The 26,118-nt window shown below is 51.6% G+C and overlaps 1 protein-coding gene and 1 long non-coding RNA gene across 2 annotated transcripts in view; one reads left to right on the top strand and one right to left on the bottom strand.

Annotated features, from left to right (window-relative positions):
- NFATC2 (nuclear factor of activated T-cells, cytoplasmic, calcineurin-dependent 2) overlaps positions 1-6,764 on the top strand; it is a 147,935-nt gene extending 141,171 nt beyond the window's left edge. Inside the window, exon 11 of the mRNA XM_006758787.2 lies at positions 2,467-6,764. The gene's annotated coding sequence lies outside the window, so the exon portion shown is untranslated. The remainder of the gene's footprint in view (positions 1-2,466) is intronic.
- A 9,039-nt stretch (positions 6,765-15,803) lies between these two features.
- Positions 15,804-24,172, bottom strand: LOC107182305. The gene is made up of 3 exons (XR_001513024.1): positions 24,163-24,172; positions 17,299-17,305; positions 15,804-15,835 (listed from the first exon to the last, which is right to left on the bottom strand). It is a non-coding gene; the product is annotated as an uncharacterized LOC107182305 (long non-coding RNA).
- Between the last annotated feature and the right edge of the window lie 1,946 nt (positions 24,173-26,118).

A 26,118-nucleotide genomic window follows, 5' to 3' on the forward strand; every position in this document is an offset into this window, starting at 1 on the left:
GGGTCTTCCCCAGGAGGTTTCGTGGGGTTTGCGTGGGCCTCACTGCCCGGCCACCTCCTGCCCCCAAGGGCGGGCCGTCAAAGTAAGTGCACCGGCTCCTGCATGTTCCAGAGGCAACTGGGCTTTTACCTGAGTCTTGCAGCCAGCAGGAAGGAAAGCAGCTTGTGTCCACCCGCTGCCCTGGCCCCCCCCAGCCCCGGGTTCTGACCAGGGAGCCGGCCCTTGCTGAGCGCCCTGATGCCAGTGGCTCTGCCCACTGGCTATTTTCAGAAGCCAAGGCGGTGGAAAGTTCCCAGTGAGGATCGACTCCTCTCGTTTCCTAGGTTGAGAAAACAGGAAGCCCTTCAGAATCCGGGCTTTGAAAAGCTTCGCTGAAGCTGCGCTGACCCCCTGCCCCCTGGCACCAGACTTTCGTGGGGCCTCACAAAGGCCCTGGCTCACCAGGCCCCGCAGGGCTCTCGAGGGGCAGGGCTGGGGCAGCCATTCGCCATTGGTACCTGGTGTAAGGCTCCCAGAATTCCCCTGGTACCTGGCACATAGTAGGTGCCCAGTTAATGCTGGTTAGCTGAATCTGCCCATTCATCCTCTGAGTTCCCACGCATGGACCCCTTTCCACACTGGACATGGATGTTATTCTAATGTACATTTGCATGCATGAACATACATGGATCATATTTGAATATGTACATACATGTCACGTACATACATATTACTCTACAAACCAATACCTGCTAGGCACTGGCCACTGTGGTAACTGTCACTTGTATCACCTCAAGCTCCTCAACAGCCCTCAGAGGAAGGTAACATTTTTATATAAAGTTTACAGATGGGGAAACTGAGGCACAAAGTACTTCCGTCACTCGGGCAGGGTTCAGCAAACAGGGAGTGGCAGAGGCAAGATGCTAACCCTGGCTGGCAGGCTCTGAAGCCTGGACTCTCGCCTCGCATGTGCTCTCGGCATCCCTCTGCAGAATAGCGAGCCGTGCCGGACTGGTTACTGGTGCAAAAGAAAGCATTGAGCCCAGCACCCCCACAAAGTGCGGGGGTATCGCTAGCCATCGCAGCCACCGGCGACAGAACCCCCTTCACCAGGCCGGTGCAAGGAGTTTGTATGTCCATAGCGCCTCGCATCCACCCCAAAGGGCACACACAGTTATGATCCCCACTTTACAGATGAGAAAACTGAGGCAGAGAGGTCAAGTCACACGGCAGCCAGTTTTGTGAGGGAGCTGAGTCACGCTGGACTTGTCCAGCCCTAAAGCAGTGTACATCGCTCTCCTCCTATTTCGGGTGTTGCAGGCTCATCCCTGGACCTAGGAGGACCCAACTTGAACAGGGAGAGACTTTGAGCAAATCTCCACAGTGAGCCCTTACTTCCAGTTTTCCGTCTCTAACTGTGGGTGAGGCTGAGATGAGAAGATAGGAGACTCGGCTGTGGGAAGGACTCAGTGTCAGAACAAGGACAGGGAGGTTCATGTACCTGTGATGGGACCGCTCAACTGCCTGCCCAAAGGTGTGCACACCCCTGGGGCAGGTCACACCCTGTTCGGCCGCATTGATGGGCAGGGTCTTCTTTCTAAGAATGCCAAAGGAAGCTTTTCACAAGGCCCACTCTTCTAAGACCTCACTGCCTTGATTCCAGGAAGTAGTGTCCTCGATAAGTGGCCCAAACAGGAGAGGAGAGCTGGTGCTGTGTCCTGGGGGAAGAGGCCGCCTTCTACTTGATAAGCCTGGCCATGTGGGGCGGGTTCCTGGTTGTGCTGAAAGAGATGATGTGTACATTGGTGGCCAGTCTGTCTGTGGTGTTCCCCGCACTGTCCTTTTAAAGGCCTCTTTGGGGGGCTGTACATGCTGTGGGTCAAGGGACTGTGTTTAAGTCATGTAATAGGTATTTCCTGGATTTCATGTTAAAGGAAGGAGTTTGGTGTGCAATAGAGAGCCTACAGCGCATTAAATAAACAGAGGGAAGCTAGGCCATGGACAAGGCTCAGTGGAGCATCAGCCTATAACCAGGAGGTCACGGTTCGATCCCCAGGCAGGGCACATGCCCAGGTTGCAGGCTTGGTCCAAGTGTGAGGCATGCAGGAGGCAGCCGGTCAATGATTCTCTCTCATTATTAATGTTTCTATCGCTCTCTCCCTCTCCCTTCCTCTCTGAAATCAATAAAAATATTTTTAAAAAGATAAAAATTAAAAGACAGAAGGAGAGAAACGTACTGAAAATCTGCCACAAGAACCAACTCCCTTTCTACCATGATTTTTCTAAAGTTACCATTTAGACAACTTTCCCCAACAAATCCATAGGAAGGCATTTTGTATGTTAAAAACTGTCAAACCTATTATTGCAGAGAACAAAAATGTGTTTTGAAAAAAAAAAAAAAAGCCGACTGTCTTTGGCTCTAGAAAGTGAGTCTGATCTGTGTGTTGGTGCCTCTCACTCGCCCCTACTCTCTCTTTTCTGTTGTAGTTAACGAAATCATCAGGAAGGAGTTTTCAGGCCCTCCCACCAGAAATCAGACGTAGAAGCCGCCATTAGCAAGACGCCTTCAGTACCTGTCCCCTCAGAGCCCTCCACACCCCTCCTGTCTTCCTGAGGGTCCCGCCCGCCCGGAGTCCCAGCGGGCAGCGCTCCTCCTGGCAGGCAGCCGACTGGTCCAGGAGCTCGCCACCTCTCTCCTGAAACACAGCGAGGACGCTCTGGCTTTTGCTTTTTTTTTTTTTTTGTCTTAAATCCCAAAGAGCATCTCGGTGGACTTTAATGGTGTCCCGTCCAAACCTGAAGTGCCTGCTGACCAAAACCAAATTCTGATCAAGACAGCACGCCGGACCGCACGGCTGGTGGGGGATGGAAGGCGCGGCCCTGTGGTTAAACCCCCGTCCTCGACTCATTTTCCCAGCTCCGCACCTTCCGGAGGAGAGGCGTTCCCGAACGGAACAGGCAAAGGAACGTGGCCCGAGCGTCCAGCTCACAGCCTGGAGAAACAGAGGCCAGCCCGCCGTCCTGAGGGCCGCCCGGGTGTGCCACAGCGGGGCCACGGCTAACGCGAATTCTTAAATTCTCATCCGGAAGCAAAACTGCCTGGCCCCGACAAGATCCTCCGTTAGAACTTCTTGGAGTTAAGTTATGACATGTATGCGTTTTCCCTGCTGTGTAAGGCTGGCCGAGGTGGCTGGAGGTGGCGCCGCCCTGGCCAGCAGCTCCCGCCCTGCAGCGCGCCCCCGACTGGAGAAGGTGACCCGGGCTGCAGAGTGAGCGCCCTGGCTGCAGCCACAACCTAAGGGCTCTGTAACGTCCCGTGCTTTCTTCCTAACAGCCAGAGTGCTTTCCCATCAAGGCGTTAAGAGAACCCTACGCATGTGCATTGCATTTTCAGAAGGAATGGCACAGGGCTAAAGGAACTCCCCCCCCCCAAAAAAAAGCACAGGTATTTTTGTGAAGTGGTTGTGAAAAGAGGCAGTTGGCAGGCCTGAGTGAGTGGGCTCCCCAAAGCAGGGGGAAAGGGCCAAATTCCCTCTTTCTGGCCTAGACTCCAAGTGGGACCCGCAAGCTCAGGATCTGGCCCTGAAGGTCATTGGTTATTTTGACCTGAACCTATTGAAAGCCCCGCTCAGCCCCAAAGACCTTTCTGCACAGCTGCCTCCTCCAGCCCAGGACTCATCTGAGTAGGGCAGGCCCACCCATGGTGCACCCTTAGGTATGCGTGGCCCCGCCCCCTCGTTTCTCTCCCCTGAGCACATCCAGGGTCCTCCAGCACCTCCCTCCTTTGGTGCAATTTTGCCAACAAAACTCTCAAAGTTCTTAGCAGGTGAGTTTTTATCATAAAGATGTATTTTGTTTGCATTTCCTGCAGACACCCCAGGACATGCCGGGGGTTCGTTCTCAGCCACTCAGTGGCTTCCCTAGTAACCGACAGTGAGTGTATGCCTGGCTCTGCGAGAGGCTGTGCTCCAGAGATTTCAGATCAAGTCCGCTAGGTAGAGGGGATCACGGCAGGCGGGGGTCCCCTGTGGGTTTTCTCAGTGCTGGCTTTCTCATCGAGGTTCCCCAGAGGTCACACCTCCCCGGGAGCCGGGCCCGGAGCGCAGGACTTCGTGACTGTGGCCCGTGTGTTTGGTGCCCCAGAGAGAGGACAGAATGCCCAGGTTGGGCCTTTGCACCCTCCTGTCTATCACCTTTTGCTCAAGATAACCTTTGACCCAAGGGCAGAGGCCCAGGCTTCCACCCACCCAAGCACAAAGTTTAGCAAAAATCCTTTGAAACAGAATGCCAGTAAGAAGGCGACCGCTGCTGCAAAGCTTCGGGGATGCAGAATTCTTCCTAATAGAGATCCTTCCACAAGCAGCTCTACCCAAAGACCTTTCTCGCCAGCAACGCTGACTTCACCGGGAAGCGTTTGAGTGTGCGGCGAGTGACGTGCTCTCGTGGACCTGGCCAGGAGCCACTTCTTTTGCACATGAGGAAATTTGGCCTTTCCTCGGTTATCTGAATGTCTTACCCAAGTGCCTTCCTGCTATTGTAGCAAAGTCGCGCAGCTTCCCTGAGCATGGGGAGAAAAAGGACTAATGCATTTTCCATCCATCTTCTAACCATGTTAGTGGCAAGGGCCTCCTGTGAGTTCAGACCCCTGTATGTACACGTGTGTGTGTGTGTATGTGTGTGTGTGTGTGTGTGTTTTACACACACAAACTCTCTTTTTCTAAGACATCTTAGCTGGATATTATAGGAAGCATTTCCACGAAACAACGATGCCAGACAGCAAAGGAAAGAGAAGCAAGGACATTCGTTTTGAGACATAAATAGGCAAGCAAACATGCTATTAGGAGCCGACAGCTACGGAGAAAGTTTTGTCAGTTACAGATGCCGGAGGAAATTTTGCCAAGAGTAATTGCTCACGAACTACTTTCAGGATGTGAAGAGGCCGCCATGTCCTCTAAGAGAAGGAGAAAGCAGGGACGTCTACGTGGTGAAGGGGTGTGTGTTGCCCATGTGTTAGAAGGACCTCGGTGAGGTGGACGTTTGCACTTGCTACCTTCAAGGTCAGTGCGACAGGTAGCACTTCTAGCAGAGACCTACCGTGTTGCTGAATGTAGTCTGTCTCCAAAGTTTGCCAGTCTTCCCGCGTTGTACAAAAATACTGCTGCTTGATAATATATAATAGCGATCCAAATTAATTAGTATGTCATTAAATTTTATTTTCTTATCTGTATTTTTATGCTTTTTATCTGTCCTCAACATAGTGCACCCCGGTTGGAATTAGAAGAATATTTATAAATGGTCAAAAGTCTTTTTCCAGTGTACCTTTTAACACCTATGTTGATTTTTGCCCCCTAAGAGAAATGATGTATTCTTGAAAAGGTGTTAATCATTCCAGGAAACAAGACAAAACCCCACCTCAGAGCCTGTTAGTCGCCTGTCTCCCAGGCAGAAGCATCTCTGGAGAAAGGGGGAGTGGCTTTGTGGCAGAAGGAACCACCTGTCTTGCTTGAGACCAGCGCTGCCTGACTCCAGCTCTGAGCCTCGATCTTGTCACCGAGGGGAACTGCATTGTAAAGTGTTTAGATCCCCCAGTAAGTAGATGGTATCAAACACCTGCCTGTGTTGTAAGGGGATTCCGGAAGCACCCGTGTTCACAGAACGCCAAGTGCAGGCTAATGTTTACAGAGCTGACTGAATCCCGGTAGATGACCCCGCACACACACGATGCAGAGGACACGGCCTCTGATGACGTGCCTGGCTCCTTCTAAGAGCTGGGAAGCGCTGGGGTGCTTTTCCTGCTGCCGTCACCTCGGCCGAGGTCGAGGCTGCCCCATTGAGACAGATCGGAAGCCAATGTGTTCTGATTGTCACTCTGGACGAGAGCGAGGCAGAATTTGTTTATTTTCATGTCAAAAGACACTTCCCAAGTGCTTTCTATAGTTCAAAATGGAAAACAAGAAGCAGGGGATGGTGACATTCTTGGCAAGCAGGGCGATAGACGTTCCTGAACGTATATTCTTGGAAGGGCAGCACTCTAGCAGGCACCCAACACACCTTGACCTGGTGTCTTCCAAGCTTGAGACGTGGGCATTCAGGCCCACGGAGCCCCACCGACCAACGTGCGTGTTTTCCTGCATCCCCGCTAAATACGTAAGCAAAAGGGAAGCTGGGATGGCAGGCACCCATCCCCCCAGCTTTCCCGAGTCCCCGAGTTATAGCCAACATCACTGTCTTAACTCAGTTTGTTCAAAAGCAAACTTCTCTGGTGCTGGTGAGCTAGAGGTGCTCCCCGAGCAAGTCCCTCCCAAGGCGGAGCCGGGGTGCCGGGTGCTGGGTGCCGGGGGAAAGGTCGAATTCTGCCTGACGCAGCTGTTGCCCGAGGAGAATGAACACCTGCCTCTTCAGGGTTTGCATGAACTGGATGCAAATGATGCTGCTTCCAGGAGAGGAGGTGCTTCCAGCATTCTGATTGGCTGCGGGTGGCCGAGCTTAGCATCCTGAACACATGGGCAGAACCTCACTTACCCCCGTGGCCTCCGCGGCCCTCCGAGGGGAGGGAGGGCTGAGAATGTCCGCCTGACTTCCTCGCGATCCACGTCTCTCCACCCGGTGCTGCTGGCAGGCTTAGGTTTTGAACATCGACTGTTAAAGGAGTTTGAATACATCACATTCCTATGCAAGACGTTCTTAATCTCCAGTTTAATGTAGTTTATTTTTGCTATCTGTAAAGTATTTTTATACGGCTTGTATCATGATAGTTTAGCAATAAAAGAGTTGAAAGCACCAGCTACTTTGGAGTCTCGTTTCTCTGGAGAGACAGGCTGCTCAAGAATCCCCTTTCTGTGTTGAGTTCACACAGCAGGGAGCCTTTTTGGGGTACACACACCGTGCATATGTTTACTCCTCATCTCGGCCCTCTGAGGGGGAACCATTCACTTCACTCCTCCCACTGGGGCGCAGAAGCCACCTGCCCGACACTGTGGAGCCATGCGGTCACCTGCATTTGTCAGATTCCCTTGTCCCCCGTGGCCCTGCCATCGCCAGCGTCCCTAGGCCTCTAGAAGGAGCACCCAGATAAGTTAGGTTTATAACGTCTAACCATTCACTTCACACCTCATGGGGGCTCCCAGAGCATTTACAGCCAACGGGGCTGAGCTGGCCACTCAGAACGCAAAAGCAGATCTCTGCTTAAACATCTTACAAAATTCCAAGTTTAAAAAAAAAGGGGGGTACCCTTTATCATCAACCCACAAACAGAATTTTACAATTAGATATTACAAATACTAGAACTTTATAGCTGGCTTACAACTATGCCCTCTGCCCTCACCTTATAGCGACAACACCTAAGAGGTTTGGAAGTTGTTGCTGTTTAAGTCTTAACAATATTGTTCAGCCTTCATTCCACTCTCAGTGCTACCCGTAAGCCCCAGGCCCCTGCCTCAGGGACCACTCACCCCTGCTCTTGGGATGCCTCCTTGGGGATTTTCCAAGCCTCCTCCCAGGGCCTGCAGCCAGCATCACCATATGCGCGGGGCCCCACACACATACAGGGCCATGCATAGGTGCTGCTGCTGGAAGCGTCGACCTTGAAATGCCCTCTGGTGACAGGGACCAGCTGGCTCCCACTTCTTTCCGTCAGGGCACCAGGTCAACCAGATGCCCCAAAGAGCTCCAGAACCTGCACCTAAAGGGTCCAGACCAGTTTCCAGAAGAGGCTCCTGGTGAGCAGACTGCCCCTGATGGCCAGCCCCTAAGTCCTTTTCCTTTTTTCCCCGTGGGATCATGGGAGACTGGCCCACCAGAACGGCGCTGAGACACCTATCTGAGGGTGCCTCAAATTGCTTATGTAGACAGGAGCCCCACAAAAAACCGTTACCTAGAGGCCACTAGGCCCCTTACGGTTTCTGCTGTGGCTGCACACAACTGATTTTCTTGAAGTTAACTCGCTTTCTGAAAACTTTTTACCCCTTTTCCTGAATAGAAGCCCAGAACCATCTTAAACAGAAAACAAGGATAAAAAGATACAGCTGTTCACCATTTCTGTGTGAGCCACGCTGGGTAAACGCAATCAAATTCAGCCCGTGCCTTGTTTCCCCAGATAGAAAACGAGGGTAAGCACAGTCCCACCTCCCAGATATGGGATGCTTTGTAACAAACGTTAACAATTGATACAATCGCCATGGTTTAGCAAACAGAGTTAAGACTCACCCAGAGCTGTACCTCCTGTCCCGACATCTCAGGGAAAGATTCAGAGCTCTGACAATAGGTATTGAATTTTTCTAACCAGATCCTCCAAGACGAAAATGTGAGCTTATCCAATTTTCAAATCCTGATCGGAAAGGGAAACCTCTCGGCCCTGGGCGACTTTGCAAACCTGTGACTGTCCCTCCTCGCTCCGGGCAGCCATAGTGCAGTGGAGTGTGGATCTAGCTGATAGACACTGGGTTAGCAACCAGGGGGGCTCAGAAGTAATGAGATCTAGGGGAGAAAACAAAACGCTGTCTCCTCACAGCCTGTTCAGGTTCATCAACTGGAAAGAAACTGGGTTTTTGCAGGAGTTGGTTGAATGTGAAATATCGGGGAGAAGAAGGCACAGACCACAGGGGCCAAATGAAATGGAAGTGAAGTTGTTTCTTTGGCTTGAGGAACCTTGGTAGCTGTGAGGAGCTACATGAGACGAGTTTGCTGTCAACGTTATGCCATTTTATGGTATAAAGATGAATGGGGTTGGACCAAACCGTCTGCAGAAAGGGCTTCCCACTTTAAACTGTCTCCCCCGCACCCCTCCCTCATGGGAAATAAACCCATGCACACATGGTCAGCTCATTTATGACAAAGGAGAAGGTTACTCGATGAGGGAAGGGTAATCTTTTCACTAAATGGTCGTGGGGAAACTGCAGTTTCCCCCAAGAGATGAAAATCCCTGCCCTGTGCCAGGATTTCCGGATATTCTTGCTTTCCTAGAAATTTTAAACTCTGAAGCTCAGCACAGAACTCCAGACAGAAAGTACAGTGACAACCTGATCTTAACCTTTTATTATTATTACTAGAGTCCTGTTGCACGAAGAGATTCATGCAATAGGTCTTCCCCTCTCCTGGCTGCCGGCACCAGTTTTCCTCCGGCACCCGGGACCCAGGCCTTCGCTCCGGCCGGAGCTGCCTTCCATCTTCGCGGGTCTGGCTCACCTTCAGTCTTAGCCCCGCCACTTGGAGCCTACATATGCAAATTAACCATCATCTTTGTTGGCGGTTAATTTGCATATCACGCTGATTAGCCAATGAGAGGCGTAGCGAAGGTATGGTCAATTATCCTGTTTGTCTATTATTTGATTAGATTATTACTAGAGGCCTGTTGCATGAATTCATGCACCAGTGGGGTCCCTCAGCCTGGCCTACGGAATCAGGCTGAAACCAGTTCTCCGACATCCCCCAAGGGGTCCCAGATTGCAAGAGGGCACAGGCCAGGCCGAGGGACCTCACCAGTACACAGTCGGGGCCAGGGAGGGATGTGGGAGGTTATCCAGTTAGGGAGGGACTTCAGGAGGGCTCCATGGCCGGACCCCAGCAGCGAGTTAACCTACCAGTTCGAGCGTCTGCCCCCTGGTGGTCAGTGCACGTCATAGTGAGCGGTTGAGCGGCTTTAGCATATCATTAGCATATTACACTTTGATGAACGGCTGACAGGCTGACCAAACATTTAGCATATTATGCTTTTATTATATAGGATTATTATTAGCAGAGAGGGAGGAGATCACAACCTCTGTGAGAAGCTGATGAAACTTCCCACAGAGTGCCCCTAGAACACACTGCTGCTGGCCCCCTGCCCCTCATGTCATCAGGGCAGCCTTCAGTAAAAGCATCTGCAGGGCAGTCTTACCTACACTCCACATATACATTCTGCACACTCAGGCCCCTCCTGTGTGACTTCTTGATGGCCATAAGCCATTTCTAGCTCAAGGGGACCTCAACCTTCCAAATTCCCAGTCTCCTCACCCCACCCTCCAAGCACAGCCTTTTTATGGCAACACCATCTGAGCAGTTGCTTAGTCAATAACCTGGATGTGACCCTGGCTCGCTTGCTGTCCCCAGGCCCCACACATCAACACGTCTTGGCGGGTCCACCTCTGAAGTCACACCTCCTTGCCTCAGGCTCACTGGACCACCTTTATCTCCTGCCTGGACGACAGAGTGGCCCTTTGCCGTCCGGGTTCCCTCCTGTCCTCACAGCCACCAGGTTGAGCCTAAAGAAAACTCACATCACACCTATGCTTAAGGACTTCCAATAATTTCCCTTTGCATTCATCTCCCTCCCCCCAAATTTACTAAGGTATAATAGACAAATAGAAAGTGTATATATTTACGGTATACAACATGTAAAAATTGTAGAATAATTACCAAAATCAAGCCACATATCAGCTCACATAGTTACCTTTGTCTGTGTGTGTGTGTGTGTGTGGTGAGGCATTTGAGATCTATACTCTTAGCAACTTTCAAATATGCATTAGGTTTCCAGAGCTCATTGTTCTCATAGCTGTAAGTTTGTACCTTTTGACCAAAATCTCCCTATTTCCCCCAGCTCATCCCTAGTAACCAGATATAAACTCATGCATATATGGTCAGTTAATTTCTGACAAAGGAGCAAGGTTATATGATGAGGAAGGATAATCTTTTCACTAAATGGTTGTGGGGAAACTGGGCCCCCCATCCCACACCACACACAAAACTCAGTTCAAAATGGATTGAAGACTTAAACATAAGACCTGAAACCATGAACATCCCAGAACAAAACATAGGTAACCTTCTGGACATTAGTCTTGGCAATGATTATTTTTTAAATTAACACCAAAAGCACAGGCCACAAAAGCAAAAAAAAAGTCAACAAGTAGGGCCACATCAAACTAAAAAAGCTTCTGCACAGCAAAGGAAACCAGCTAAGTGAAAAGGCAACCTTTAAAACAGGAGAAAATATTTGCAAATCTGACAAGGGGTTAATATCCAAAATATATAAAGAACTCATAACTCAATAGCAAAACAAACAAACAATTTGGTTTTTATAAAAAATGAGCAGAAGAACTGAGTAGACATTTTCCCAAAGAAGACATACAAATGGCTAATAGGTATACAAACACATGCTCGACTTCACCAATCAGCAGGGAAATGCAAATCAAAACCACAATGAAATATCACCTCATAGCTGATAGGGTGCCTGTTATCAAAAAGACAAGAGCTAAGTGTTGGCAAGGAGGTAGGAATGTAAATGGGTACAGTCAATATGGAAAACAATATGGAGGTTCCTCAAAAAATTAAAAATAGAACTATAATAGGACCCACAATCCCATTTCTATGTCAACATCCCAAGGTAATGAAAACAGGAACTCAGAGAAAATGTGTGGACTCCATTTATGTATGGAATCTGAGTGGGGAGAGTCAAACTCATAGAAACGGTAGAAAAGTGGTTCCCGGGGATTGGGAGAGGTTGGTAAAAGGGCACGCGCATTTAGCTATAAGATGGATAAGTTCTGAGAATCTAACGTATAACATGGTGGCCACAGTTGACAACACTACTGTATACACTTAACGCTTGAACAACGAGGGGGTGAGGTGTGCTGACCCCATGCAATCCAAAATCTGACTCCAAAATTTTACGAATAGCTTTCTGTTGACTAGAAGCCTTACTGGTAACATACAATCGATGACACATATTTTGTTTATTATACGTATCACATACCATATTTTTACAATAAAGCAAGCTAGAGACAAGAGTTATTAAGAAAACCATAAGGAAGAGAAAATACATTTATAGTACTTATTGAAAAAAAATCCACATATAAGCTCAAACCCTGTTGTTCAAGGGTCAATTGTTCAAGGGAAATTTTCGAAGAGTACAACCTACATGTTCCCACACACAAGAAAACATCAATACGTGAAGAAATGGATGTGTTAATTACGTAGCTGGGGAAATGGTTTCACATCTTATCTCTGTACCAGCTTATCACAATGTACACTTTAAATAACTTACATTTTTTGGTCAATTATACCTTATGAAAGCTGGAAGAAATCAGTACTGGGTGAGAGAAGGACAGTAGAAAACTGTTTGGCCATCTTGCAAACATCACTTTCCCGCCCCCACCCCCCCCAAACCTGGAGCAGGCAGCTCAGCCTCTGGGGTCTGAGACAGAGCAAGAGCCTCAGTGTCTGCTGGTCACAGGCCTTCCCTGTGCATTTAGAACCATCCAGATTTCAGGCGAGACTTGCGGCCATCTTCCTTGCCTACCACTCTCCAGACCCACCTCTGGCCACACCTGGGCCTCTCTTCTGTTCCTTGCCCAGACCAGGCCCTTCCCCACCCGTCTCTGACATGCTCTGACCCCAGGGCTTCACAGACCTGGCCCCCTCATTCTTCAGGTCTCCAGTCAAACCCCTCAACCTCAGAGAGCGTCCTGAGCAGCAGCTGCATGTGGGACCTACCCCTGCCCCGCAGGCTCCTGGACACACCAGCTCCGCCTGTTGGGATAGCCAACTGCTCGCCTGTGGTCTGTCTCCCACCCTGTATTGCAGGGGGCAGGCAGTGCTTGCCTTTGCTCAGTGCCACATGCGCAGGCCCTGCACACAGTAGGCCCTCAGGAACTGTGTCCCAGGCACAAAAGTGTCTAAGTTTCATACGCACAAGTGACACTGAGAGCGGTGGGTTCGTCTGGAATGCATGGAAAATGAATCGTTTCCTCATATTTAACACATTGTTGAAGCCAAACACCTGCCTTGAGAGTCCTTTCTTCGGTCCCATCTGGCTCCGTTTATTCAGTGCCGACGGCACGCGGGGCACCCCAGCCCGGCTCTGGAAGCAGCCAGCTGCCTTGTCGCAGGTAGGACCAAGGCAGAGCGCCCTGGAACCGGAGCCTGCCAGCTGGCTGCTCCCTGGCGTCCTGTGGTCACCGCGGCCCCCCTGCCTGTAAACGCCGCTGCTGTGGCTCAGCAGCCCCTGGGGGCAGGTGAGAGAGGGCAGCCGGCCAGCTGCCACTTACCAGCCAAATGTGGAGCAACTGAGACTTGGGGGAGTCTGTTTGACCAGGTGAGCGACAGGACTGTGAGCCTCTGCGGACACGTTATACTGTGTTAACGCCCGGCTCGCTCCTCTCCACCCGTCCTCTCCACCATCCTCCCAGATACATTGCAGCCGTGGCTCCCGAACCCACACCCTCTTTTATCCTGCAGGTGTGCACCCTCTGGGCCCTGCACCCTCTGGCATGGCTGCTGTCTCCCACACGGACCTTGCAAAAGGCATTCTGAATTCAACACCGTGGACACCTCCCCAGGGTGTCCTACTCAGTGGCCAGCACCCCCTCAGGGTTGTGCAGTGGGGGTCCCAGACTCCACTCCTTCCCGCCCTCTCGCCCTCAGGGATGACCCCTTTTGCCCTTTACCCCTGTTCACAGCAAACTCTTAGGACCCCCACTTGTCTTCTACTCATAGACCCGATGAGGCTCTTCGGGCCCCACTTTCTGCCCCCAATTCCCTAAACGCTGCTTCTCTGGCCTCTGCATCTCATATCCACATAAACAATCCCCCCCCGCCTCCCCATCCTCAATTTCCGCTCCCACGGCGGCCTGCTGTTTGGGCTCTAACTGAACGCCACACTCCTGCGGCCGCTTCCCTCGCAGGCCGCTGATAAATTAGGACAGAAATTCATTAGCTTACGGTTCTGCGGGTCAGTCTCACTGGGCGATCCTCACGGTGTCTGCAGGGCTGTGCTCCTTCTGCAGGTCCAGGGGGAACCCATGTCCTGGCAAAGCCCAAAATCACTCCCCGACTCTTGCTCCCGGCGTCCCATCCCTCTGCCCCTCGCTCAGGCCGCCCTCGCATACATTGGGCCCACCTGGATGGTCCAGGACGCTCCTCCCACCTGAAGCTTAGGAATCACACCTGCCAGTCCCTGCTGTCAGGTAACAGGTCCCCGGGTGCTGGGATTAAGCGGTGGACCTGGGGGCCGCTGCCCATCTCCCAGAGCCCCCACGTGGGCGTCTCCTGGCTCCCTTTGGCCACATCTAGACTGTTCTCTACCCCAGGGCCATTGTCCTCATTTCTTGGTGACTTTAGCTTCTGGGAAAGCACATTTTTGTGCTTTCCTTTATCATTTTTCTTTCTTTCTTTCTTTCTTTCTTTCTTTCTTTCTTTCTTTCTTTCTTTCTTTTTTTCTTTCTTTCTTTCTTTCGCCTTAGTTCTGTCTTAATTTTTGGCACTTTCATTTGCCACATCCCAGCTTCTCAGTTTCTTAAATTCTTCTTGTCCTGTGAGTTTTGTCCTCCTCCACCAGCCATCAGACCCTAGAGCCCTGGTTCTCACATCACAGTACGTATCAGAAAAGCGGAGGGGCTGGTAAAAACCCAGACTGCTGGCCCCGCCCGCAGGGGGTCTGACTCCGGAGGTTGGGGTGGAGGTAGAAACCTGCATTTCTGCCACGGCCCCGGGGATGCCCAGGCTCTTGGCCTGGGGTCAGCACTGGAACCATTGCCCTAGACCAGTGATGGCGAACCTATGACACGCGTGTCAGAGGTGACACGCAAACTCATTTTTTGGTTGATTTTTCTTTGTTAAATGGCATTTAAATATATAAAATAAATATCAAAAATGTAAGTCTTTGTTTTACTATGGTTGCAAATATCAAAAAATGTCTATATGTGACACAGCACCAGAGTTAAGTTAGGGTTTTTCAAAATGCTGACACGCCAAGCTCAAAAGGTTCACCATCACTACCCTAGACCTTGAAATGCTCAATAACTGTAGCCCCTCCATGGTCTCGACCTCAGACCCTCCACTCTTGATGCCGTCTTCCCTATCTCGAGCCCCGACTCCATTCATTCCACATCCCACCTGTGGCCACACACCTTTGCCCCTACAACAAGCACGTCAAACTCAAAAGCTAACCCAGGCCAAATAAACAAGGCATGCGGCCCGCGGGCTGCGGATGTGCCATGCTTGCCCTACAGCCTTTCACTGGCCGTGTTCCCTCCTCCACTTTCCCAGTGTAGAACCCACGGCCAAGCATTGGCCACTCTCCCGAGCTGGTTAAATCCAACGCTAACTCCTCCGCACCTGCACCCATGCCTGTGGCTGCAGAAAACCACCACCAACCCCTGTGCGTCCATGACCGCCATGACGCATGGGCTCCTGCCACTGGTCCGGCTACTCTCAACTCTTCCAGATGACTCATGCCTTCCCTTCAACTCCCAGCGCCTCCTCCCACCACCCTCCCTCTCTCCCCATGGCCCTGCTTCCTATTTCATAAGGAGGGAACTGGGGAGCCCCTACCAGCATCCGGGCTCTGGTGGTCCGCTTCACCTCCCTCCTGATATTCTCCGTAACTGCCCTGCTCCCTTAGGCCACCCCACCCACCCCCTCTCTCATTCTCAAGACACCTTCCAGCTTCTCCCTCTTCTGCCCATCCATGTTTCCTTCTATGACAGATAATTCCAATCACAACACAAACATCCAATGATCTCTACCTTAACAATAATTGTTGGCGCTACAATCCCTTTCAGCTGTGGCCTTATTGCTCTGTTCTCCTTTATGGCGAACCCCCCTGACATGCTGTGTACCCACTTTCTCCCTGCCCATCCCCTCCCATTCTCTCCTGAGTCACTCCCATCAGCTTCCTGACACCACCTCGTCAGAATCACCCAGGACCCCCAGGTCACTGCTAAATCCACGTTCAATTGTCCATCATTGCCCCTGGATTGGTCAGCAGTCACGTCACACCAGCTCCCATTCGTCTTTCTTGCTGTGTGTCCTTCACGTGGTTCCTGTTGGCTCTGGTTCTTCTTCTTTCCCACTGGCCCCTCCTCGCCCTCAGCTGCTGGTTCTCCTCATCTCCCCAACAGGGGAGCACCCCAGACCCAGCCGTGGACCTCTCTTCTATCTGCAGGCATTTCCTGGGCGATCTCATCCCTCTCTTGGCTTTAAATACCACCCACGTGCATAGGAGTCCCGCATGTATACCATTGGCCTGGACCCCTCCCCGGGGTTCCAGACACAGTCACCCACCTGCCTACCTGACAAACTCTGTTTGGAACTCAGGGCAGCTTCTGCCTTCAGACGGTGAGGTGCTGAGGCCCCCAGGCAACCGCCCAGGGGGAACTGAGTCCTGCTGGCAGCGCTTATTTTGCCTGGAAGAGGATACCGCCCCACTTGAGCCTCAGTTGAGACCTTGATCGCAACCCCAGGAGAAACCCTGACAGAGGAGGCAAGGAACCGCTTTTGGGTTCCCAGCTCACAGCAACTGTGAGATCATAGATGGGTGCTGCTTTAGGCTGCCGAGTGTGTAGGTAATCTGTTTTTGGCAGTGACTGTCACACACAGAGGGGTCAAGTCACCAGCCTGAGTCACACAGCTTGTTGGAAGGGAGCCAGGACCCAAGCCCAGCCTGTCCCCTAAAGGCTCTGCTATTTCATCTCAATACATACCACCTTGCAGAATATTCTACATCTTGAGTTAAGACAGATATTTCCACCAGCATTTCCATGAAGCAGATGGATGCTCCGTGAGCCCTGCTCCAACAGGCTGATGGGCCGCGCGTGTGCTGGTCTCCACGCCTCCTCCACCCAGTCACTCAGTCGACAAACTGGTTCTAAAGCTCGAAGCAGACCCTGTCGGTCTCAGATTTAAAGCCCCGTGAAAAAGAAAGAGCCCCTGACCCCTCTGCTGCCTTCAGCCACTGGCCTGCTCTCTCCACCATCCCAGCCAAGGCTCAGAAGAGTTGTCCCTTCTCCCCTCCCGCTGCCCCCTCAGCCTCTGCCCCACTCCCCCACCACTGGGCTAACTCAAGGTCTCCAGTGCCCCCTGAGCCCGAATCAATGGGTTCATCTCCACCCCTCTCCCCAGACTGTGTGGCGCTTGGCCCTCGAGTTCTCTCCAGTGAACCTGTGCCCTCGCTCTTGGGTTCCAGGACACCCTGCTTCCACCCCTCCCCCTCCTCTCCAGCTAACGTGGAAGCTCCCCGGGCCTCCGCCCCGGATCCTGGTCTTCTCATCCATGGGCGCCCATAGCTGTGCTTCCCATCCTGAGACGAACAATGCCCATGTTCCTTGGCTCCGGCTCAGGTCTGAAACCCAGTGTGGCCGTATCTGAGGCCCTCCACGCGGTCACACCGAGAATGGAACTCACCAGCTACCCCCATGCCTGCAAAATGTTTCCCCCTGAGAACCCCCCTCAGAAAATGCCATCACCATCTACCCCACTGTCAAACCCAGAACCCCCGGATTCAGCCTTCATTCACCCCCAGCCGTATGGCTAACTGGTCACCCCTCCGCCACCCTCCCAATCCCTAACCCGCTGTCTCCTGCCTAGTATGTGACCTGTCCCCTGTCTTTCTTCCCCATGCGGTCAGCTCCTTGTGGGCGGGGCCTTCTCAGAGCCTCTAGCCCAGGGGTGGGCAAACTTTTGGACTCGAAGGTCAGCTCCTTGTGGGTGGGGCCTTCCTCTAAGAGGCTGAAGAAGGCTGTGACTGTTTAAAAATGGAGAGCCAATGCAACTTTCCTAACTGACTGGCCCACATGTTCTGGACCGATTTGGGGACGTCTCACTCTGAAATGCTGAACTAGATGAGCCTGGAGGTCTCTTCTCATCTATAAAGGGCCATGATTCTATGAGCTTTAATTCACTGGGAGCAGGTCTGAGATTGTCCTCATTTTGCCAAACTCGGCAGCAGTAGTTTGCCCACGGCTGCTCTAGAGGCTGAAGAAGGCTGTGACTGTTTAAAAAATGGAGAGCTGATGCAACTTTCCTAACTGACTGGCCCACATGTTCTGGACCGATTTGGGGACGTCTCACTCTGAAATGCTGAACTAGATGAGCCTGGAGGTCTCTTCTCATCTATAAAGGGCCATGATTCTATGAGCTTTAATTCACTGGGAGCAGGTCTGAGATTGTCCTCATTTTGCCAAACTCGGCTCTTGAGAGGGAGGCCCAGGTGGAGTACTGCCCTCCCATGGCCCTCCTGTGGGAGTTTCTTACAGCTGCTCTAACACATCGCCACAGACATGGGGTTCAAAAGTTACCACCTTACAGTTTGGGAGGCCAGAAGACTCTCTGGGCTCCAAGCAAGGCTCTGGCAGGGCTGCGTTCCTTCTGGAACCTCTAGGACTTCCCTGCCTTGTCCAGCTTCTGGAGCTGCCCACCCTCCTTGGCTCATGGCCCCTTCCTTCCTCCATCTTCAGAACCAACAATGGCCTGTCGAGCCTTTCTCGCTGCCTCCCTCTTCCACTCTTCAGGGCCCTTGTGGTTGCGTGGGGTCCGCCACGGCCAGTCTCCTTACCATAAGCTGATTCGCACCCTTAATTCCATCTACAACCTCAGTGCCCCCCTGGCCACATAACACAAACTCACAGGCTCTCAGGATTCGAGTGTGGACATCATGGGGACCGTTATTCTGCTGATCTCGCTTGATTCCTTTGAACTCAGCACATTAACGACCATCTACTGGGCTGGGTATTGTCTCACAGACAACTCTCAGGGGAAGGGGCTGTCATCACCCCCATTTTACAAGGTGTGAAGTCACCTGCCAGAGGCCACTCAGCCGGTACGCTGCCAAGCCGGGACTCATGCCCACGTCCATCCACACGCCTCAGAAGCCTTGCTCTTGGTCACCAGGGGTGCTCTGTCACCCACCCTGGGCCACCTCTCCCCGTGGCGACTCACGGCCCCTGGCTGTTTTAAGTGGAGGAATAGCTGAGACAGTCCCAGGTCCATGCTGCTACTCACACGGGAGAGTGACTCCACTTCTCTGAGCCTCTGGTCCTCCTCCCAACCTGGACCTCCCGGCCTGGCCTCTGGGAGGATCCGGTGTGAGAGAGCCTGGTGCCGAGGCCCACTCAGGCCTTGTAGGTTGAGTCTGTGTGAATGTACTGGTGGTGCTCTGAGCCGCAGGCGGGGCAGGGGAAGCAATTCTCTTGGCTGCACTATCAAGCTGTGGACAACCTTGACATGTGTCCAGGGACATAAAGTCACATCTGTGAGTGCCTGGGCCACAGGTTTGCCCACAGAATCCACCCAGAGCAATCTCTGCTACTTCTAACACCATCATCCCATTGCACAGCTAGGGAAACCGAGGCCCAGCTGACTGCAACAAGAGCTCTCATTCATTCATTCATCCATTCATTCATGTCCTTCGCATATATTTGTTGATGCTGACATATGCCGAGAGCAGTGTTTTGGATACAGCAGCGGAGCTGGCAGCAGGAAGGACAGACCCCAAACAGTAAGCACAGAGGAGCTAAGTAACCATGGAACCCAGGAAGGGGCTGGTCAGGGTGGAGGGAGTCTAACGGGCAGGGTGGGTGGGAGCAGGGAGGCGTGGCAGGCCATGTACGGTGAGTCTCGGTGATATGCCTGGCACCATGCTTAACCTGTTCCAGAAATCATGCCACTGGAATCGTGTCCAGGAATCTCAGCCCCTGCAAGCAAGGACGTGTCTCCCATTTTTTCAGAAGAGGTGGGAGGCTCTAGAGAAAGAGCCCTGCCGATGACCGCGTGGCATGAATTGGCAACGTTAGGATGGAACCCATCCTGTGGGTGCCTAAGGTAGAGAGGCTCATAACCCTCTCTTTGCCCTCAGAGGCAAACCATGTGCCCACGCGGGGCTCTTCCCATGAGTCTTAGATCTCTGGGGTTGCAGTGCTGCCCTAGGACTGGGGCGGGGAGGGGGGTACCCTTGATTGCCAAGCAAGGGGAGGGGAAGCAGATGCTCCCTACGACGGGTCAAGGAGATGTGTTTTTGGGGCCCGGAGACCTGGATCGAATGCGGAAATGCACGTCTTCTCCGTGTGAACCGGAGCCCTAGGAATCCAGCTTCTTTTCCCAGCCAGTCTGATGGGCGACGCTGGGACCCCAAGGTGCCCCCTAAGTGGGCACAGCTGTGGGCTTCCGTGCTTAGAAGCATTCCTTTGTTCCAGTGACACTAAATACTTCCTTCCCAATGAGCATGTTGCCCCCAAACATCTGAATATGAACGGTACGGCCCCTGGGCCCAGCCACGGCGAAATGTGTGCAGAAATCGGCCTTTCTGCCGAACACTGAGGCACGTTTTCTAAGGTGAGGGGCATTTCCCAGCCTCTGGGAGACCCAGTTAGGGACTCTCCATGGAGCCCCACTGCCCCCTAGAGGCCCAGCTGGGGATGCTGTCCCGGGACCCACGGAAGAGCAGCTCACTGGCCTCCCTAACCCTCCTCTGGACGCCACCCAGAACAACCTTAGTCTGACCACAGTCCAACTGCTGAGTCAGCAAGACAGAGGAGACCCCAGCCCTGCTGGCCGAGTCAGGTCCCTGGACCGAGGGCCGAAGGCAAAGTAATAGGAACGCGGCAGTTTTGAGGGCTCCCCGTGGGTTCACTCACTGAGTCCTCTGTGACTGTGATATTGTTCCCATCACCAGTTCACATGGGGGAAACCGAGGCACAGAGAGATGAAGCAACTGGCCCAAGATCTCACAGCTAAGAAGGGAGGAGGGGGAGCTTCCAATCTGGTCCTCCTCAGCTTCCAGGGCCCAGCTGTGTGTCCCATCTTCTGGGAAGCCTGCCCTGACTCCCCGTTAAAGCTGGTCCGCCCACCTGCCCTGACCCTATCGGTCTGGGCCCTCCTTGTTGCCTTGCAGCTCTGCCCACAATATGCAATGGTGGTTCTGTCTGTACTGAGTCAGCCTGCCCTACTGCAAAGTTGGCTCTGTGAGGGCAGTATGGGATCTGTGGGGGTTGTTTCCGTATCCCCAGGGCCTAGCACTGTGCCTGGATCATGGTAGGCATTCCCTCCAAATTTGTGGAATGAATGAGGGAGGGAGAAAGGGAGGAAGAAAGCGGGGAGGGAGGGAAGGGAAGGGGAGGGGAGGGAAGGGAAGGGAAAGGAGGGAAGAGAAGGGGCAGAGCTCAGTTTCAATTCTCAAGAAGCTCCCACTTAGTGGGGAAACAGACCTATGGACTATGGAGGTTGCACAGAGCCCCCTCGGAAGGTGTCCACCAGGAAACTGAATGTTGCCTCACTTGGGGAGAGCGTCTCAGGGGATGTAACGAAGTTAATGGTCTCAAGGTGAGATCATCCTGGATTATCGGGGTGGGCCCTCAGCCCAATGACAAGTGTCCCTATTGGGAGGGGAACAGACAGACTCGGAGAAGCCACGTGAAGACGGAGGCAGGGGCTGGAGTTTGCTGCCACAGCCACGGCACAGGTGCCAGAACAGCAAGGAAGGATTCCTCCGAGGGCCTGAGGAGGGAGCATGGACCTGCAGCACCTCGATTTCCAACTGCTGCCTCCAGAACGGGGACAGAGAAACGTCTTCGTCTTAGGTCACTCAGTTTGTGGCAATTTATGGCAGCCCTGGGAAACATACGTTGATGACACACATGGTTTATCAATACGCAAACATCCCACAAAAGGGCTCACAAGAGGCCACTAGGAGGCGCCATCCGGTGAGCTGTTCCAGGGGGAGGAGCAGGGATACCTGGCTTTCTTCGGGTATTATGGCTGCTACTACGGTTAGACCTTAACTGTATACTAACCTACCGGTTGGATTTTCTAGAATTCCCTTTCCCTCAGCTCACAGCCCTGCTGACAGAGCAGGGCCCTAACATGCAGGTGTGTAACTCACCTAAACACACAGATGCTCCCCTCCACCCACCCAACTCCAACACGGCCTCCCCAACCCGCTGGCTGGAAGCAATTTCTCCCGCTCCGGTTCTCTGAGCCCTGTCTCTCCCAAAAGCCTGTGGACTGCTGGGAAATGGACACTTCATGCCTGGCCCATCCCCGCACGTGGTCTGGGGAGCAAATAATGTGGACAGGGGTCACATCCTGGATCAACCACAGCTTTCGGCTGCCCCCTCGGTGCAGCCAACTGCCCACCTCCTGCTCCCCTTTCCTATCAACCCTGACCTCTGACCCCACAGACACCCTGCTCACCACCTCTGACCTCCTCCCACACGCTCACCTGTTCACTTCTGCCCTCAGGCCTGACCAGGCTTTGCCAATGGGCTCTGTGCTCCTAATGAGATCTCTGACTCGACCCGCTACCTAGTCCTGACCCAGTGGGTCAAGGGCATTGCCCTTCCACCCTGACCTCCCAGCTCAAACAGGATGCTGTGAGGATGAAATGGGCTCAGTGCGTGTGACTCCCTTAGGAACCACATGCTCCATGATAAGTACGCAGTAATATTAGCTACCGTCATGGACGATGGCGATGATGACATCACCATGCCCAGCTGGCCCCTGGTCAGTATTGTATCCGGAGTCCTAATCTGGATTCCGGCCAGCACTGCCCCGAGAGCACTGTGGGAAGGCCCGGGCCCCGCGGAGGCCAGGAGCGCACACGCCCAGCCTGGGCTGCCTCCACTCTGTCCTTTCTCATGTGGTGTCAGTTTCTGTGGTGCTGGGAGATGCTTTCAAAATGATGCGAGCATATTTCTGAGGTCAACTTCTAATCAAAAACGACTCCCAGACGGTGCCCTGGTTTAAATAGAAGAAAGAAGAAATGGAGTGAGTCATCATCCAAACCATTTGAATGAAACAAAGACACAACAAACTCCCTGCTTTCCTCTTGCGCCAGAACAGTGACCTCAGCCCTGCAGGACGCAGCTGGAGGGAATTAAGGGATCTCCGGTTCCGAGATAGCGCGGAGCACAGCCACCCACCATGACTCACAGCGAGAACCACAGAGAGGTGGCGAGGAAGGCAGAGCGGGGACCCTGGGGGCCTAGGGCAGAGGCGGCAGCTCTGGGAACCTGGCATTAATGGGTGGGCTGGCAGACCCTGGGGGAAGTCAAGGAGTGAGCACGAAGACACCCCAAATTTGGAGTGAGTCCACCCCCACAGTGTGTCCCAGAGAGCTGGCGGATGCTGCCAGACCTAGGTAGGGTGTGACAAATGTCCCCAACACCCCCGGTGGTGAATCCCGGGGCTGTGTCAGTAATTCCTCCTCGGGATTCTCCCAGGGCCCCATCACCCTTGGACTCCGGGGGAAGGGCAAACAGCCATTGCCCAGGACTCTGGGGGCTTCCTTTGGAATGTGGTGTCGGCCAAGGTTCTGACGTGGAAGGCTTTTCCCAGGAGTGGGAGGGAGGCTGCACTGGGGCAGGCAGGGCCGGCTGGGCAGGCTGCTGGAGGTGGGCTCCAGGCTCCACCGTGACAATCATTCCAAAATGCATAACTTCTGCTCAGGATTGTCAAGATGACCCGCTACATTTAGAGAACTATCTTTTGAAAAATTGAACTAGTAATTTCAGTAATATGTGCACAAGATAAAACTTTTTTTTTTTTTTATAGCAAAAGTATAACATGCAAAGTCTTTCACCAGAGTACTCGCAGGTCCACTCCCCGGTGGCGTCAATTCTTGGTTGGACTTTTCTAGTTTTTCTGATGGTGACGTTTACCTTTAACAATATTCCTACTTCTATAGCTTTATTTGTCAACTTTTTAAAAATATATATTTTATTGTTTATTTTTACAGAGAGGACGGGAGAGGGATAGAGAGTTAGAAACATCAATGAGAGAGAAACATCGATCAGCTGCCTCCTGCACACTCCCTACTGGGTATGTGTCTGCAACCAAGGTGCATGCCCTTGACCAGAATCGAACCTGGGACCCTTGAGTCTGCAGGCTGATGCTCTATCCATTGAGCTAAACCGGTTAGGGCAGATTTGTCAACTTTTGATGGTATTGAATGATTCCTAATATTGGAAGGCAGGATATTAGTGTAGCTACTCTGACTTCTATCCTATCTCTTCTCCCCCTTCCCTCCCATGAATGATAGTTACAGTATTTTTACTTCGTGGACCCTGAAGTTAGTATGTCTGATTTCAAATCCCATCTCTGCCATTTCTCACTGTCTAACTTTGGGCAAGTTACTTAACCTCTCTGTGTTCCAGTTTCCTCAGTGGTACAAACGGGGGTAATGACAGCTTCTGCTTCATCAGACTGTCATGAAGATTAAATGTGTTGATTCATGCTAAGTTCTATAAGAAATCCCAATCAGTGTTAGCTATAGTTTCTCATGATTCTGTTCTAGAATTGAGGACTAAATCTGCTATGAACTGTCAACAGGTTGACTATAAAAAATGAAAACCAATCCATGGCCCTTACACCATGACCAAGTAACAGTACCCACCGAGGAGCTAGGGGTGCAGGGCCCGGGCAGAGGAAATGTGAACTGACTCACTGGGCCTCTCCTGCTCAAAGGAATCGTCCGGGAGTCAGAGCCAGTACACACTCTGCTTCTTTCTAGTATTCTCTGCCTCTCCCATCTAATTGCCAGCTGCTACTCGCAAACTCGTGTCTGCCATTCCCTTTCTCAGATTCTTTCCAGGAGATTAAAATAGACCAGGGGTGGGCAACCCCTGGCACATGTGCCAAACATGGCACGCCAGTAACTTTTGCTGGCACGCGAAACCCTCTCTCATAATCTTCTATTTACAATTTTTTTCTTCATATCGACTTTTTTATTTTTCAGATAAATTCAGTGTAGGTGCATCTTAGATAAATAAATAATTTTACATAACATGTATACATTAAAGAATAAATGTATCTTTCATCATCATATACTGTATTTTTGTCGCTCGAATGAATTTTATTATTTCTTCAAGGTTCTTCACATATGTACACCTGAAGAGATATCAAGTAGGTGTAACATGTTCTCAAAAAATTAGGGTTGGCACGCAGAAGAATTTTGAGTCAGAGATTTTGCTGGTTTTGGCACGCACTCACAAAAAGGTTGCCCACCCCTGACATAGACCCTTGGATACTTTTTTCATATGGAGTGCAGGGATTGTGAATTTTGGGGTTTGTGAATGTCTAAGGACACCTTTATTTTGTTTAGTGATATAAGGAGCCCTAGACTGAAAATCGTTTATTCTCCTAACAGAGAAGACGTATCTCCATTGTCTTCCAGCATCTGAGTGGACGACAAATGTGGTGCTCATCTGACTTCTCAATCTTTTTTAGTTTCCCACTTTCAAAATCATTATTTTTGAAGACCTGTAGGGTAGCCTGTTTCTTTGTAAAGTTTTAAAATGTCCCCTGATGTCTGTGGCTACGCATCATAACTGGCCCTATGCAATATGAAGACTCGTCTCCCCTGGTGTCCAGCAAAATGCACTTCTCATTTCTTTTATTCTTCCCTCCACTCCTTTCTTTCTCTTCTCCTCTTTTGAAATTCCCATTTTACAGAGCTGTGAACTTCTGGATTTATCCTCTATGTCTCCATTTTTTTTTTCTTTTTAATTTCCCTGCTTTGCCTCTTACAATTCTGGAAGATTTCCTCAAGTCTGTCTGCCAGATTACTAACTTGATCATCGGCCATATCTGTTTTATGTCTCAGCCCACTCATTGAAATTTTCAAATGCAATCATATTTCTCATTTTCAAGAATGATTCCTTCTCCTCTGACTACTCCCTTTCACAACGTCTGCTGGTGGCTACGACCGTCTCTCAGATCCTCCTGAAGAAACAAACTCGGGCGAAAGTGAGTTTTCTTCTCTTCCCTGAATTATCTCTGCTTATTCCAGGGTGAAGTGTTCAGTTTCTCCACTTGGATCTTCCCTTTTGTGATGTGTGTTTTCTCCCAACGTCTTAAGATCCCTCAGATGTTGTATCTCATTTACAAATAAAGGATCAAGCTGGTTAGTGTCTAAGAGGCCTGGGTTTTCTCTGCAGCTTTATATGGTCTCCTCCAAGTGGCTGCTCCTTGGAATGCTGGACAAGCCGTGGGCTGTTCACACCTGGGCAGGGCACACCTACCAGCAAGACCCCCTATGGGTTCAAGGGCAGAGAGCCAGCAGGCAGACCAGGGAGACCCCTCATTGCCAAAGCAAAGACAAGTAAACAACTCAAGGGCTCATTTTTTCTCAAGTAGGTTAGGCAGGCTCCTTCAGCCCAGTTTTGACAGAGAGACAGAGAGAGACAGAGAGATCGTGTTTTAGCCACTGTCATTTGGGCCTCTGTTGCTTGTGTCTTAAACAATGACAGTCCAAACAGCCCTCCTAAGATGTCTTCCTGGGCCCAGTTTAAAAAAGAAAATCTCCAACGAAAACAGATCCAGAGATAGAGAAGCATTGATCAGAGTCCAGGGGTCCTCAAACTACGGCCCGCGGGCCACATGCAAATACAAATATTG

The sequence above is a fragment of the Myotis davidii genome, unplaced genomic scaffold, assembly GCF_000327345.1.
Source record: "Myotis davidii unplaced genomic scaffold, ASM32734v1 scaffold935, whole genome shotgun sequence".
NCBI lineage: Eukaryota > Metazoa > Chordata > Mammalia > Chiroptera > Vespertilionidae > Myotis > Myotis davidii.